The sequence below is a fragment of the Mesocricetus auratus genome, unplaced genomic scaffold (genome assembly GCF_017639785.1).
Source record: "Mesocricetus auratus isolate SY011 unplaced genomic scaffold, BCM_Maur_2.0 Super-Scaffold_100004, whole genome shotgun sequence".
Taxonomy (NCBI): Eukaryota; Metazoa; Chordata; class Mammalia; order Rodentia; family Cricetidae; genus Mesocricetus; species Mesocricetus auratus.
This window is the reverse complement of record NW_024429189.1, coordinates 80,208,670-80,222,964: the sequence shown is the minus strand read 5'-3', so window position 1 is coordinate 80,222,964 and position 14,295 is coordinate 80,208,670. Positions and strand designations below refer to the sequence as shown.

The window sequence follows — 14,295 nt, the reverse complement described above, 5'->3', positions numbered from 1 at the left end:
AAGTATTGCTAAGTCAGTCAGTACTGACCAGTCAAGAAACGACTTAAGACATCAATCTCTTACAGATATGAAGACAAACATTCTCTGAAGAAATTTCTGCTTATAAGTTAATTGAGTGACTAGTGCAACGTTCTATCTATCCTGCTCCATGTTTCAAGAGTATCCTTTAAATCCATCTAGCTGTCAGGCTTTTCCTCACCCGCCTCCTTCCTTCACAGCAGAGCTGTCAACCAATGTTTGCTGAGTCCACTTTCTCGTCTGTTTACTTGTAGCCAAATTACAGTTGGCTTCTGTCCACTGTTCTATGAGAACTTGTGGGATTTAGTCGGCATTTTTCAGTGGATTTCCCCTGTCCTCTCTATTTGTGTTGACTGCAGCTGGTGTCTTGAAACTGAACTTCCCTGGAATCCTAATTCTAACCCATACTCTTCCCATCTAGGTATTTTTCCTCCTACCTCTCTGCCCTCTCCAGTCAACCTGGGACTCCTTTCCTCTTCATTCCTCAGATGCTGGTCTGCAAAGCACCTTGTACTCTCACACTGTACTCTCTATATATAATGTTTTCTCTATTCATATGACAAATGAAATGTTCTCAATGATGTATTGGCAACTTCTAAATTGGTACCTTGAGACTGTGATTCCAACTATCCTTTAGATTAATAAACCTGCATATTTAATCAACTACCTCAGACTACATAAGCCTGAAACAGAGTTCACTAGTGGCAAACTCCAGTTTGTTTTTCCTCTGAAATTTCTCTTATGTCATCTGGCGTAGCCTGTGCACCATGTGGGCCCCTTGCTGTCACTCAGTTTCTGATACGGTCCTTTGTATTCCATATCAGAAATATTCCATATCAGAATTAGGTCCCATGCCACCTAAGCCTTTTGCTTGCGCCTCCCATCCTTTAAATCAGGGCAGTGGTTAAAAATCTACCTGGTTTTATTTGCTTGTTTTATGTTTTGTTTTAAACTTCGATTTAGCCAACTCTGATTCCAGTAAGATTTCTCTCAGAAACAAATTCATGTGTTCTATTCCTCAAGACCCCTCAACACTTAACTACTACTTACAGACCTGAATGGAACAATTAGCACAGATAGCACAGATCGCTGCATTGATGGCTTTTCTGCCTCATTTGTATAGTTTGGAACCCTGCCCTTGCTAAGTAAGATGTCCTATGGATTCCACGTTCTTTTCTTGCCTATCCCAGAACCATACCCTTTCATGAAAATAGTGTCCTCTCTGGACTCCTTTTCTTTGCAACAAACACCCAAGAAAAGATTACCAAGAGCAGATTAATCAGTGTAGATTCCATAAGTGGATTCTATATAAGTTGTACTCATTGGCATGGATAAATAAGAAGGAAAACAATGGATTCTTAGGCACTCCACACCAACATGATGAGGTTATGATGAGATATCCTACTGATCACTAAGATTAATGCTTACCCCCCTTATCCACAAACAAAAACTGAACCTATGTCATCACTACTCAATAATCTCTTTTGTCTAGGTAGAAAGCCCCTCACTTGGGCCATCAATTTCACACTAATTATTTCAAATGTATCTGGTTGTACTACATACCAAGCATCTCAGATCCAGGCACACCAGAAAATGAGCTTTTTGGAAAGCTTTTTTTTAAATCTATTTTTACTCTCCTTACTACTTCTCAGCACATGCTTTTTCCTCTTCCTTGTATAGGCTCATTTCTAGGGAGAAGAGAAGTGATTTTGTGGCTGGAGTTCAGAGTAGAACTTTGCTTGATAATCATGTAATTATTCTAAGATCTGTTTTTTTTTTATAAACCACCAAGGCCCAGGCCTCAGAACCCCCAGCTACAAGTAAATAGGATATAGTGCTTCTATAACTTGTGCACTCTCCTTTACTTGAACAATGAACCCACAAGAGTCTGTTTATCCATACCTATTTCCTTCAAACTCACAGCCATCAACAAGGAAATTACAATTAATTCAAGCTGCTTTCTTCAACTTTATTTCTGTTAGTCCAAGGGATGTTCCCAAAGTTCTCTAGAGAGCTTTGTAGAAGATACTGATGAGGCCCATTCCTGCAGACTTTCCCTTGTACCAATGGTGTTAAGATTCCCTAAGAGGTTTGGCTGGGATCCAGAGCAGAAGGCCACAGTGATTGTTCATCTTTATTCTGATTTAACATAGCAGCTGAGATAATATGACACCATGGTATCAGGGCCTTCTTACGGTCTTTCCTCATTCTGGCATGTCCCGGCAAATAAGGAATTTCTTCATTATCCAATGTGAGAAAGAATAGCAGTTTTACCCAGCATGCACTAAATTCTTTACATGGTAGTTGTTATTCATGCAAACTTGATCTCTGCCTATTTTTTTCAGACACTTCCCTAAGCTGCACTTGAATGCATGCTCACTCTCATATACCACTTGCTTACATGCTGCCACTCTCTGAAAGCCCTAGGAAAAACTCAAGCTCAGCTGAACTTTCCTTGGTTCTTCTAGACACAAAGTTTCCATTGTCTGTATTGCCAAAGAACTTTCTAGGTTCGAATTGTGTGATAGTCATTTATGATTATCTTCTTTGAAAATCTAAAGGCTCCAGGCAGTTGAGAACCACACCTTATGCATGTTTAAACTTCCAGAACATTACATAGCACTTGGCTAGTTAAGTATCCACAAATGTTAAGTGAGCTGAATTGAATGATTGATTCACCTGTAAGTATGAAGTCTTCCTTGAGCCTCTGTACTACCTATCCAACTATCAATGAAGCTTCAGTAAATAAGCATGAGGTTCTCTTTGTATGTATGGAAGTCCTATACACAGCATAAACTGCAAGACCTCAGAGTTGTCATTTTTCAGCCATCACATACAGATTGATGCAGACATTTTTTCATGCATCCCCCTTCCATCAGAGCCCTCCTCTTTTCCTCACCTCTTTGTGTCTATGGACTGTAGCTTGGTTATCATTTACTTAATAGCTAATATCTACTTATAAGTAAATACATACCATGTATGTCTTTCTGGTCTGGTTTACCTCACTCAGGATAATTTTTTTCTAGTTCCACCTATTTGCATGCAAATTTTTTGATTTAAACATTTTTTAACAGTGAGTAATACTCCCTTGTGTAAATGTACCACATTTTCATATCCATTCTTCAGTTGAGGAATATCTAAGCTGTTTCCAGGTTCTGGCTATTATGAATAAAGCTGCAATGACCATAGTTGAGCAAATGTCCTTGTGGTAGGATAGGGTGTCCTTTGGCTATTGCTGGGTCTTAAGGTAGATTGATTTCCAATTTTCTAAGAAAATGTCATATTGATTTCCATAGTGTCTGTACAAGCTTGCATTCCTTTATGCAATGGAGGAGTGTACCCCTTGCTCCACATCCTCTCCAGCATGAACTGTGACTTGTGTTATTGATCTTAGTCATCCTGACAGGTGTAAGATGAAATCTTATAGTAGTATTGATTTGTATTTCTTTAGTGGCTAAGGATACTGAACATTTCTTTAAATGTTTCTCAGTCACGTGAGAGTCCTCTACTGAGAGTTCTATGTTTGGATCTATACCCCAATTTTAAATTGGATTATTTGGTTTCTTAGTATTTAGTTTCTTGAATTCTTTATATATTTTGGATGTTAGCCCTCTATTGGATGCAGAATTGGTAAAATTGTTTTCTCATTCTATAAGCATCCTCTCTGTCTGATTGTCAGTGTACTTTGCCTTACAGAAGCTTTTCAGTTTCATGAGATCCCATTTATTAATTGTCAGTCTCAGTGCCTGTGCTATTGGTGCTCTGTTCAGAAAGTCTTCTGTGCCAGTGTGTTCAAGGCTGTTCCCCACATTCCCTCCTATCAGGTTCAGTGCATCTAGTTTTATGTTTAGGTCTTTGATCCACTTGGACTTGAGTTTTGTGCAGGGTGATAAATATGTATCTATTTGCATTATACATGCAGATACCCAGTTTGGCCAGGACCATTTGTTAAAGATGCTGCCTTTTTTTTTTTCAGTGTGTACTTCTGGTATCTTTATCAAAAATCAGGTATCCAATATGTGTGTGGATTTATGTCTTGGATTTCAATTCTACCCCATTCATACACATATCAGTGTTTTATGCCAATACCATGATGTTTTTATTATAGATAGCTCTATAGGATGGTGATACCTGCAGAAATTCTTTTATAATTCAGGATTCTTTTAGCTATGCGGGGTTTTTTGTTTCTCTCCAATTAATTTGATGTTGGCTATAGGCTTGTTGTAATTTGCCTGTATTATGTTTAGGTGTGTCTCTTGTATCCCTAATTTCTCCAGGACTTTTATCATGAAGAGATGTTGGGTTTTGTCAAAGGCCTTTTCCTGCATTTAATGAGATGATCTATTTCAGTTTGTTTATGTAGTGGATTACATTTACTGATTTTCCTGTATTATACTATCCCTGCATCTTGGGTATGAAGCCTACTTGATCATAGTGGATAATCTCTTGGATTTGGTTTGTAAATATTTTATTGAGTGTTTTTGTATCTATGTTCATAAGGGAAATTATTTCGTCATTCTCTTTCTTTGTTCGGTCTTTATAAGGTTTGGGTATGAGGGTAACTGTGATCTCATTAAATGAATTGGGCACTGTTCCTGCTGTTTCTATTTTCTGGAATAATTTAAGGAATATTGGCATTAACTCTACTTTGAAAGTCTGGTAGAATTCTGTACTGAAACTATCTGGCCCTGGGCTTTTTTCTTTCTCTCTCTCTCTCTCTCTCTCTCTCTCTCTCTCTCTCTCTCTCTCTCTCTCTCTCTCTCTCTCTCTCTTTCTCCTCCCTCCCTTCCTTCCTTTATTCCTTCTTTCTTTCCTTTTCTCTCTTTTTTTTGTTATTGTTGGGAGACTTTTAATGACTGCTTCTATTTCTTTATTTCCTTAGGGGTTATAAGTCTATTTAAATTGTTTGTCTGATTTTTATTTGACTTTGATAAGTGGTACCTATTGAGAAAATTTATCTATTTCTTCTAGATTTTTCCAATTTTGTAGAGTACAGGTTTTTAAAGTATATCCTTACAATTCTCTGCATTTCCTTAGTGTCTGTTGTTATGTCCTCCTTTTTGTTACAGATTTTGTTAATTTGGAAATTCTTTTTCCACCTTTTAAGTAGTTTGGATAAGGGTTTATCAATCTTGTTGATTTTCTCAAAGAATCAACTCTTTGTTTCACTGAGTCTTTGTTTTGCCTTCTTTGTTGCTTTTTTAATTTATTTCAACCCTTAGTTTGACCATTTCTTATTCTCTACTCCTCTTAGATATGTTTACTTCTTTTTGTTCTAGAGTTTTTACATTTGTTGTTCAGTTGCTAGTATGAGGTCTCTCCATTTTTTTTGTAGTATACTCACTTGTACTATGCTTTCCTCTTAGCCCTGATTTCATCGTGTCTTGTAAGTTTTAAATATCCTGCATATTCATTCTCATTGAATTCTAAAAAGTCTTTAATTTCTTTATTATTTTTTCTTTGACATAGTTGTCATTCAGTAGAGATTTATTCACTGTCCATGTATTTGTGCTGGGATTAAAGGCATGTGCCACCACCACCCTGCTTGTGTCCATGTATTTGTAAGCTTTCTGTTGTTTCTGCTATTGATATCCAGATTCAATCCATGGTGCTCCCATAGGATGCAGGAAGTTATTTCAGTTTTCTTGTATCTGTTGACAGTGGCTTTGTTACCAAGGATATGGTAAATTTTGGAGAAAATTCCATGAGATGATGAGAAAGGATATTCTTTTGTGTTTTGGTGAAATGTTCTGTAAATATCTGTTAGATCTATTCGGTTTAGCTCCAGAATTTTCTCTGTTTAGTTTTTATCTCCCACTATCAGTAGAGAGTCAATATGTGATTTAAGCTGCAGTAGTGTTTCTTTTACAAACATGGGTGCCCTTGCATTTGAGGCACAGATGTTAAGGATTAAAAAATCATCTTGGTGAATCTCTTTCTTTCTTTCTTTCTTTCTCCCTCCCTCCCTCCGTCCCTCCCTCCCTCCCTCCCTCCCTCCCTCCCTCTCTCTCTCTCTCCCTTCCTTTCTTCCTTTTCCTCTTTCCTTCCTTTTTTTGTTTGCTTATTTTTATTTGTTTGATTTTTTGTTTTTTGATACAGGGTTTCTTTGTAGTCCTGGCTGTCCTGGGATTCACTTTCTAGACCAGACTGGCCTCAAACTAATTGAGATCCACCTGCCTCTGCCTCCCACCCGCTGGGATTAAAGGTGTGTGCCACCACTGCCTGGTTGGGATATTTCTTTTGATGAGTATGAAGTATCCTTTTCTCTTCTCTTTTGATTAGTTTTGGTTTAAAGTCTGTTTTTTTTTAGACATTAAAATGGCTACACCAGCTTGCTTCATAAGTCAATCTGCTTGGTATATCTTTCTCCAAACCTTTACCCAATATCTATCCTTGATATTGAGGTATGTTTCTTGGATTCAGCAGATGGACAGATGCTGATTTTTGCATCCATTCTGTTAGTCTGTGTCTTATTATATGAGAATTGAAACCGTTAACATTAAGAGATATCAATGATCAATGATTGTTGATTACTGTTTTTTTTGTTGGAGATGGTGTGTGTTTGTGAATGTGTGTGCGCATGCATGTATGTGCGTGTCAGGTCTAATTCTTACAGTTCTGCCTTTAAATGTTACTTGATCTTTTTCTCTTGTTCTGTTTCTCTTGTTTAATATTTTGATTATTGTGTAGCAAGAGGACTTTCTTTTCTGGTCCAATAAATGTGGTGTTTTGTAAGCTTCTTGTACCTTCACAGGCATCTCCAATTTTAGGTTAAGAAATTTTTCTTCTATGATTTTGTTGAAAATATTTTCTGGACCTTTGAGTTGGAAGTCTTCTCCTTCTTCTATTCCTATTATTTTTAGGTTCAGTCTATACATAATGTCCCAAATTTCTTGGATGTTTTATGTCAGGAATTGTTTAGATTTAACATTTTCTTTGACTGATATATCTATTTATTCTGTCAGAGCTTCAACAACTGAAATTCTCTCTTCCAGCTCTTGTATGTTTGTATCTGTAGTTCCTGTTCACTTACCTAGATTTTCTATTCCCAGAATTCTCTCAGTTTGTGTTTTCTTTATTGCTTCTATTTCCATTTCAGTTTTATTAATTTCCTTCAACTATTTGTTTTTTCTTGGCTTTCTTTGAGGGATTTACTCATCTCCTCCAACCAATTGTTTGTGCTTTCCTGGATTTCTTTAAGGAGTGTATTAATATCCTTTCTTAAAAAAACCCTCTATCATCTTCATGTAGGTGCTTTTATGTCTTTTTCTTGTGATTTTACTATGTTGGAATATTCAGGGCCATCAGTGGTAGGATAGCTGAGAACCAGTGAAGACGTATTATCCTGGCTGTTTTGATTATATTTTTATGCTGGTGTCTAGGCATCTAAGTTTTGGTACTGATTTCTAGGAAGTCAGGAGGGGATGGTCTGTGGGATCCACAGAAGCATGGTGGCAGGCAGGCTGTATCTATGGATGAACCTGAGGGATGGGGTATGCTGGGAGAACAGAGAGACCAGAGAAGTTCTGTGAGCAGGTTATGTGGTCTTCTGGCAGGCGTGGCCTGTGGTTGAGCAGGGGGTATACCTGATGCAGACTCTTAACAGACCATTGACATCACTTCTTATCTGTGTCCTACCTACTTTTTTTGGCCTAGTAAATTCAGTTGTAAAAATTATTTCACAACAGTTATTATAGACTCTCTAGTTTTAATATTTCAGAATACATAATGTAGACAAGTATCCCCTCCTTAGTATATTCAAAGACTTTCCTGACATGAGTGAGAACTGAATCACATTTATAATTCTAATCTGATTAGAAACTGGGCTCTACACAACTCCCACAGTTTTCTCTGGGGCTGGTTCTCCCTTCCCCTACCAAATCCTCATTATTTTTTAATATCCTCCATAGCACTACCTTTGAGAGATACTATCGAAAGAACACACTGTACTGAAACTCAAGCAACAGAAGGAGACATTTGCTTGTCTGGTCTCCACCGGCATGTCTGTCAAAGAGAAGGTGGAAAAATGCCTGCTGATGACAGACACCAGGTTAGAGCCAGCACAGTGGGAAAATGATCCATTAGCATTTCGTTCTTGTTACAAACATTCTCTCTCATTGGTGCTGCCAGGTCAGTAAAAAGTCAGAGTAAACTGCTGCCCCTGCAGCCGCTCAACCCTTTCCAGGGGCCCTTCCAAAGTCTCCATCCTTGGATTGGGGAAAGCTAGACAGTACCAGGGACTATGCAAAAGGGAGGAAAGTTTCACCACTCCACAGAAGTGCAGTGTAAACGGAGGGGGGCATGTAAAAGGGAAGGGAAGGAAAGTGGGACTTGAAGGACAAGGAAGGCTCAAAAGCGATGACAGTCAGTTCTCACAGAGTGCTTTGGCAAGGTAAGAAGATGGTGTCAGTGAGGCACACTCTGTTGTTTTGGATATGGCCAACTGGGTTTTTTTTTTTTGGTTGTTGATGTGTTTCATTTAACTGCCCTTTATTTAACAGGCTTACTGTTGCCACAGTAGAATCAAAGGTCTCTATTAACGAAAAGAATGGCATTGGGTTTATGAAAACCCCATAAATTGCCAATAGCTGGTTTTAATTAACTGTTATCAGTATTTTTTCTTATCAGAAATAAAAGCACATCAAGTTACAACCAAAAGGGCACCTCAGGGACACTCCGAAATATGAGGCACATCTGATATATCACTATATTAAGAACTTACTGAGAATGAGGGAAACATGACTGGGGAGGGGAGGCGAGGGAGGAAAGGACATTCGAAGCAATGGAAAGTGCACTTAGATTGACGTGGGAGTAGATCCAAGCGCATGAAACGCTGGGGTGCAAATACATGTGCATGGCCTATCTGTGACAGGCATGCCGATGCTCGGCAAGGACAAGGGCAGAAATCAACACAGAGTGTTGAGCATATTGCCAAGAGTCTTCAATTACTGGTTTTAGTTCTCGTAAGTCAGTGAGGCACACCTTATTGGGGATGCTCCAACATATGTAAGAGTCCACAGTGGTAAAATGGTCATAAAAGAATGTGAATCCTATTAGGTATGAAGATTCATGCTCCTTCCATAACCCCATTTTGAATGATTATCGAATGGCTAACTGGGTAGTACGTTAACTAGACCAACTCCAAATTAGTAATGTGTAATAATATATACCATGTATAATTTATAATACATCTGCATTATTTAGTGTGTACAATTCTGGAGACAATCTGAATTCTGACCTTGATATTTTTATTTTCCAAATGAGGAAAGAGAAGTACAGACATATTAACTAAATGGCTACTAAGAGATAGAGTCGAGTCTAGCATACACTGTATCATCCAACATCAGAGACTACTAATTTTCCCAGATTTTTTAAAAAATATATCTTAGTAAGTCAAAATATCAAAACAAATATGGAGATACTTTCTTATAAGAGACCCTTGATTGAAAACATCTCATCTCTGTTCTTCTGAAAAGTAGCTGGAGGCATTAAACTACAGACTGAAGCTTGAATAGATTCCATGTAAATGGCATACAACAAATTGGCTAAAAAGATGAACAGCACTAGATTCTACGTTTGGATACTTCAGACAGTAGCTCCTTGCTCTTAGCCAAGTTTTACATTTTCTCTAAGCTTCATTTTGTTGTTTAAAATTAGATATTTAAAACTTAATCCACAAAATTTCCTCTAGCTCTACATTAATAATTTTCACACACATAAGACTTTATAGCTTTCTCTCAAATTTCCTTGAATGCAGACAGGTTTAGTTTTGAAAACTTCATAATAGCTTAGAGTGTGGTATTATATAGTCTATATAAAAAGCCCAACTTTAATTATCAAACAAATGTTCCCATGAGGTCAGGCAAACTCCTTAAGGTTTTGTGAAAACACACCAGTAGTCAAGTATCCAATGAAGAGAAAATTATACATAATTTTGAAAGGTGATATTTCTAAGAATTCATGAATAAACTTACAAAATAAGCAGCTATTAAGTAAGAATAGTCACAAAAGTAAAACATACCAAAAAAAAAGTCGGAAATTTGTACTGAGGCTAGTTCTTGGGATACAAAACAAGTATATAGTCAACATGTATCTTGTGAAATAAATAAAAGGAAAAACAAACCTTAGGGGATACTTTAGTAACATTTTATTTCTAATGTTTTAAAGTCACCAAAATAGAGTATAGGTCACAGGATTAATACACAATGGGATATCCATTAAAATAATTTTCAGTCTTTGTTTTTCCAAAATGTAATTCTAAACCTAATGAGCAAACCCAAGACTATACATTTTTAGACACTAACCAACACACTAATCCCTTCTATAGCAAGAAAAGAGAACTAGTTTTATGCTGTATTATCGCTACAAATCCCACAACTAGTCCAATGAGGTATTGTTTAGAGTTCTTGTGTGCTAAGAAGCCAACGGCAAGAAACTCTGGCCCTTAAAGCTGTGACAGACTCTTAAGTATAAAAATCACTTTAATATTCTGGTTTCGGTGACTCACCCATTTGTCTTTCAGGGAAAACTGTCCTGTGGCCAATGCCCCATCTGCACAACACTTATACTTTAGAACTGGGATATGGAATTGTTTGAAACTAAATTATGCTTGATTTGCATGCTCCCAACTTTCAATTTGAATACTCTTTTCCTTGTTTTGTTTAGTTTTGTTTTGTTGGAGAACCAGGTAAGAAACTGAAAGTGACTATTAGGCAAGTTACAAAGAATTGTCCAATGAGAGTTAACTGATTTCAAAAAAGAACCAGCTGTTAAGGTTTTCTGGAATGAAAATAAGGCTGAAATTGCATCAGATTCTAGGACTTAGGGCCCCATGAGGTGGCTTAGTGGGTAAGACACTTGCTTCCAACCTGAAAACCTGAGTCTGATGCCTGGGATCCACATGGTAGAGAGAGAGAACTAATTCCAGTATGTTGCCCTAGTCACATGTGCCCCTTACCAAACATACATATACATATATATATATAGAATTTTAATACATATTATATATACTTTTAATGAATTTATATATTATAAAATATAATAATATATAATACATTAAGATTCTAGGATTTCTATCAGAAAATAGGTTTATATCTTTACAATTGATGTAGACCTCTGGTAACCGAATGTCAATCAGGTTAATGATTAAGATAAATTTCCTACTTGTGGCTGATTTGTTGTTATAAGAACTGAGATCATGAACTCATCTTCACTATAACAGAGAAAGAACTCTTCGCTATCTCTAATAGTCAAACACTGCAGAGTAAGTATCTCTAGTGTATAGAGAAGGGGCTTTTTGCTATCTCTAATAACCAAGTGCTTTAGGATGTAGAATGGGCATCTCCAGCATATCAGGCCTTGGGAAATGAGACCCTAAGCGCCTACACTTTGGAGGAATTCATGTTGAAACTAAAGATAGAGATGTATTTGTGTTATTTGTCACTGGAAGTACTGCTGAGCTAGCAAGGCTTCACAGGACTGTTACTGTCAAGGTATTATAAAAATGTAAGTTTTTACTTGACAACTATGAGAAAAATCAGTGAGTAGGGTTGACTGGCAAAGACAACCGAGGTCATTCATGTTAGTTTTTATTACACCAGCAACCATCTTTCTAAGCCACAAACACTCTTTCACTTTCACTAAACTTAATTTTTTGAGTAAGCTACGAGGTACTTGGCTTCCTGGCTCCATTATTTGAGCAAATGACCAATAATGCAAGCCTAGGTCACAGCCACCTTCTCCTTGACACTTTAAGCATCCCCAGGGATTAGTCACTGGATAAATCTACTACTGAATGAGTTCTAAATCGTAGGGTCATCAACAAAGAAAATAAACAAGAAGGCATTACTATCTGGGTCTTGGCCTAACATGTTCCCCTAAATTTCCAAAAACTGCTTGCCCCAGCCAAAATACACACACATTTTGTAAAAAGTCTAAGATGTCAGAGAGACTTCAAAATGAAGTACATGCTCAACCCTTCAGTCATGAAGCCAAGCAGAAATATTTTCTAATATACACTGCGATTCAAGGGAAAACAAAGGAAAAAATACAAGAAAATATTGGTCAAAGAGCCTGGCATTAGTTCATCAAAAAGTTACGGCAAGAACTTCAGTTTATTTCATATTTCTGACTTTATTATTTTCATCTGTAAAATGTATGGGTAAGAATACCAGGGTGTGCTGGCTAGGTTTATGTTAACTTGACACAAGCTAGAATCACTTGAGAAGAGAGGAAAAGAAAAAAACCTCAATAAAAAAATGCCCCACCACACTGCCCTGTAGGCAAGTTTGTGGCACATTTTTTTTATTGATTATTGATGTAGGTAAGCTAAGCTTACTGTTGGCTGTGGCAGTCTTGGGCTGGTAGTCCTAGGTGGCATATGAAAGCTGGCTGAGCAAGCTATGGGGAGCAAGTTCAGTAAGCATCACTTCTCTATGACCTGTGTACCAGTTTCTGACTTGACTCCCTTGGATGAGGGACTATTATAAGATAAAAATCAACCCATTCTCCTCAAGTTGCTTTGCTCAAGGTGTTTTATCAGAGCACTAAAAACCATAATTAAGATATAGGGTATTCACAAATCAGGTTTCACTAGGGGCTTACAGAGGAGTGTCAGTAGTTCTGTGAACAGGTTTCATGTCATTGTAAAAGGAACATCTCTGAATATAGCCTTGTACTCTCTTGCTATAAAATGTGTATATTTAGATACCATCCACATTGTATCACTAGTGTACTTTGTTTTTGGTGATCGGATTGTTTTGAGTTGTTGTTTTCTGGCTTTGGCATTCTAACATTTCAATCATATCTTTCCAGACCTATTCAGATGCATTGAAAACAACTTCAACGATTAGAAAAGTTGTGCTTGCATAGGTCTCTTTTCTTTCCTTCACCACCACCCCAGGCTGTCACCCCTGCATTCTTCATCACACATAGAGTAAAACAAGTCCTGAAAATCTTTAAAGGCCTACAGCTTAGAGATGCAGAAGTGTCTAAGTCCTTCAAGGAAACACTGAACCTCTTCCATAACTATTACAAGAATTTTGACTCCATGGCCCATTTTCCAGAACTTCCTCTTTGCAAGACTGGGATGAGAGGTGATTGGTGGTAATCACCCAGGATAGTGCCTCAAGACTCATCAGCATTCTAACATTTAGAAGCATGGATCCTGGCCAGGGTGTGTGATGGACAACCCAAAGCTCCATGTTGGGATGTTCTGTTACCTTTAATACTGTGATGTTTCACTTCCCTCTTTTCTCACACTGTATTTTTTATCATATTACTGATAAGGGCTCTGTAAGGGCTCTGATTTTTCTCACAGTAGTTGAACAGTAATATGAATTGTCTATAAATAAAATGCCTACAAATAAAAGTTTCCAGTTCTGAGAAAGGAAAATAAATCTAGCATCAGTTATCAACTGAACAAGCTTATTATTATTATTATTATCATTATTATTATATTTGTTGTTTGGCATTTTCGTACATGTATACAATGTGTTCTGATTACTTTCTCACCCCCCCTGTCTCTCTCCCACCCATATCATCCCCAGCTCCTTCCTGCAAGTCCCTTTGCCATATTCTTGTGTTTCAATTTTGTTTTTATGCCCAGTGAGTTTAACCAGGGCCTTCTGTGTGATCTTGGGTTTAGAAGTCTCTTTTAGAGCCTAGTAGGCTCATCAGTGGTTACACAATTGATGGGTGTGATTTCTAAGTTCCCAGAATCTATAAGTGGCCACTAGTTCAGGATGAGTTGGGAAAGGGCCACTCCTTGAAGCCTTCCTCAACCTAAATTTGGGTGTTGACAGCTGTGATGATATCTTGCTTGTACAAATAAAGCCTTTCTAAGGGTCAGAGAATGGAACTAGCCACTAGGTAACCATAGAAGTCTGGAGGTCTGTACAGACAGACAGTGAGGTAGCTGGGCAGAGACAGGATATAAGCAGGGAGAAACAGGAAATCACTCTCTTGTTGCTGAGACACTTAGGTGGTAAGGTGTGCAGTGGCTTGTTCTTTCTCTCTGATCTCTCATCATTTTTCTCTATATCTGACTCTGGCTTTTTATTATCTAGACTAATTACGATCTCCATTTACAGACAGGCCCATTTTTGTGCAGACTGAGTGTAAGAAAGAGCAGTTGGATTGAACTTATAATTGGAAAGGCTGTATCATGCCAGATTTTTTAAAACTAGTATTTGTGTTAATCCAGCTATAAGAATGGATCAGTATTAGTGTAACAGAGTACCTTAGGTTTTTGAAACTTTCCTCTAAACAACATATTCA

At 37.5% G+C, this 14,295-nt stretch overlaps 1 protein-coding gene across 5 annotated transcripts in view; it reads right to left on the bottom strand.

The window, feature by feature from the left end:
• The window catches only part of Fmn1 (formin 1), a 361,689-nt gene that overhangs the window by 183,368 nt on the left and 164,026 nt on the right, over positions 1 to 14,295 (bottom strand). The gene's annotated exons all lie outside the window — the stretch shown is intronic.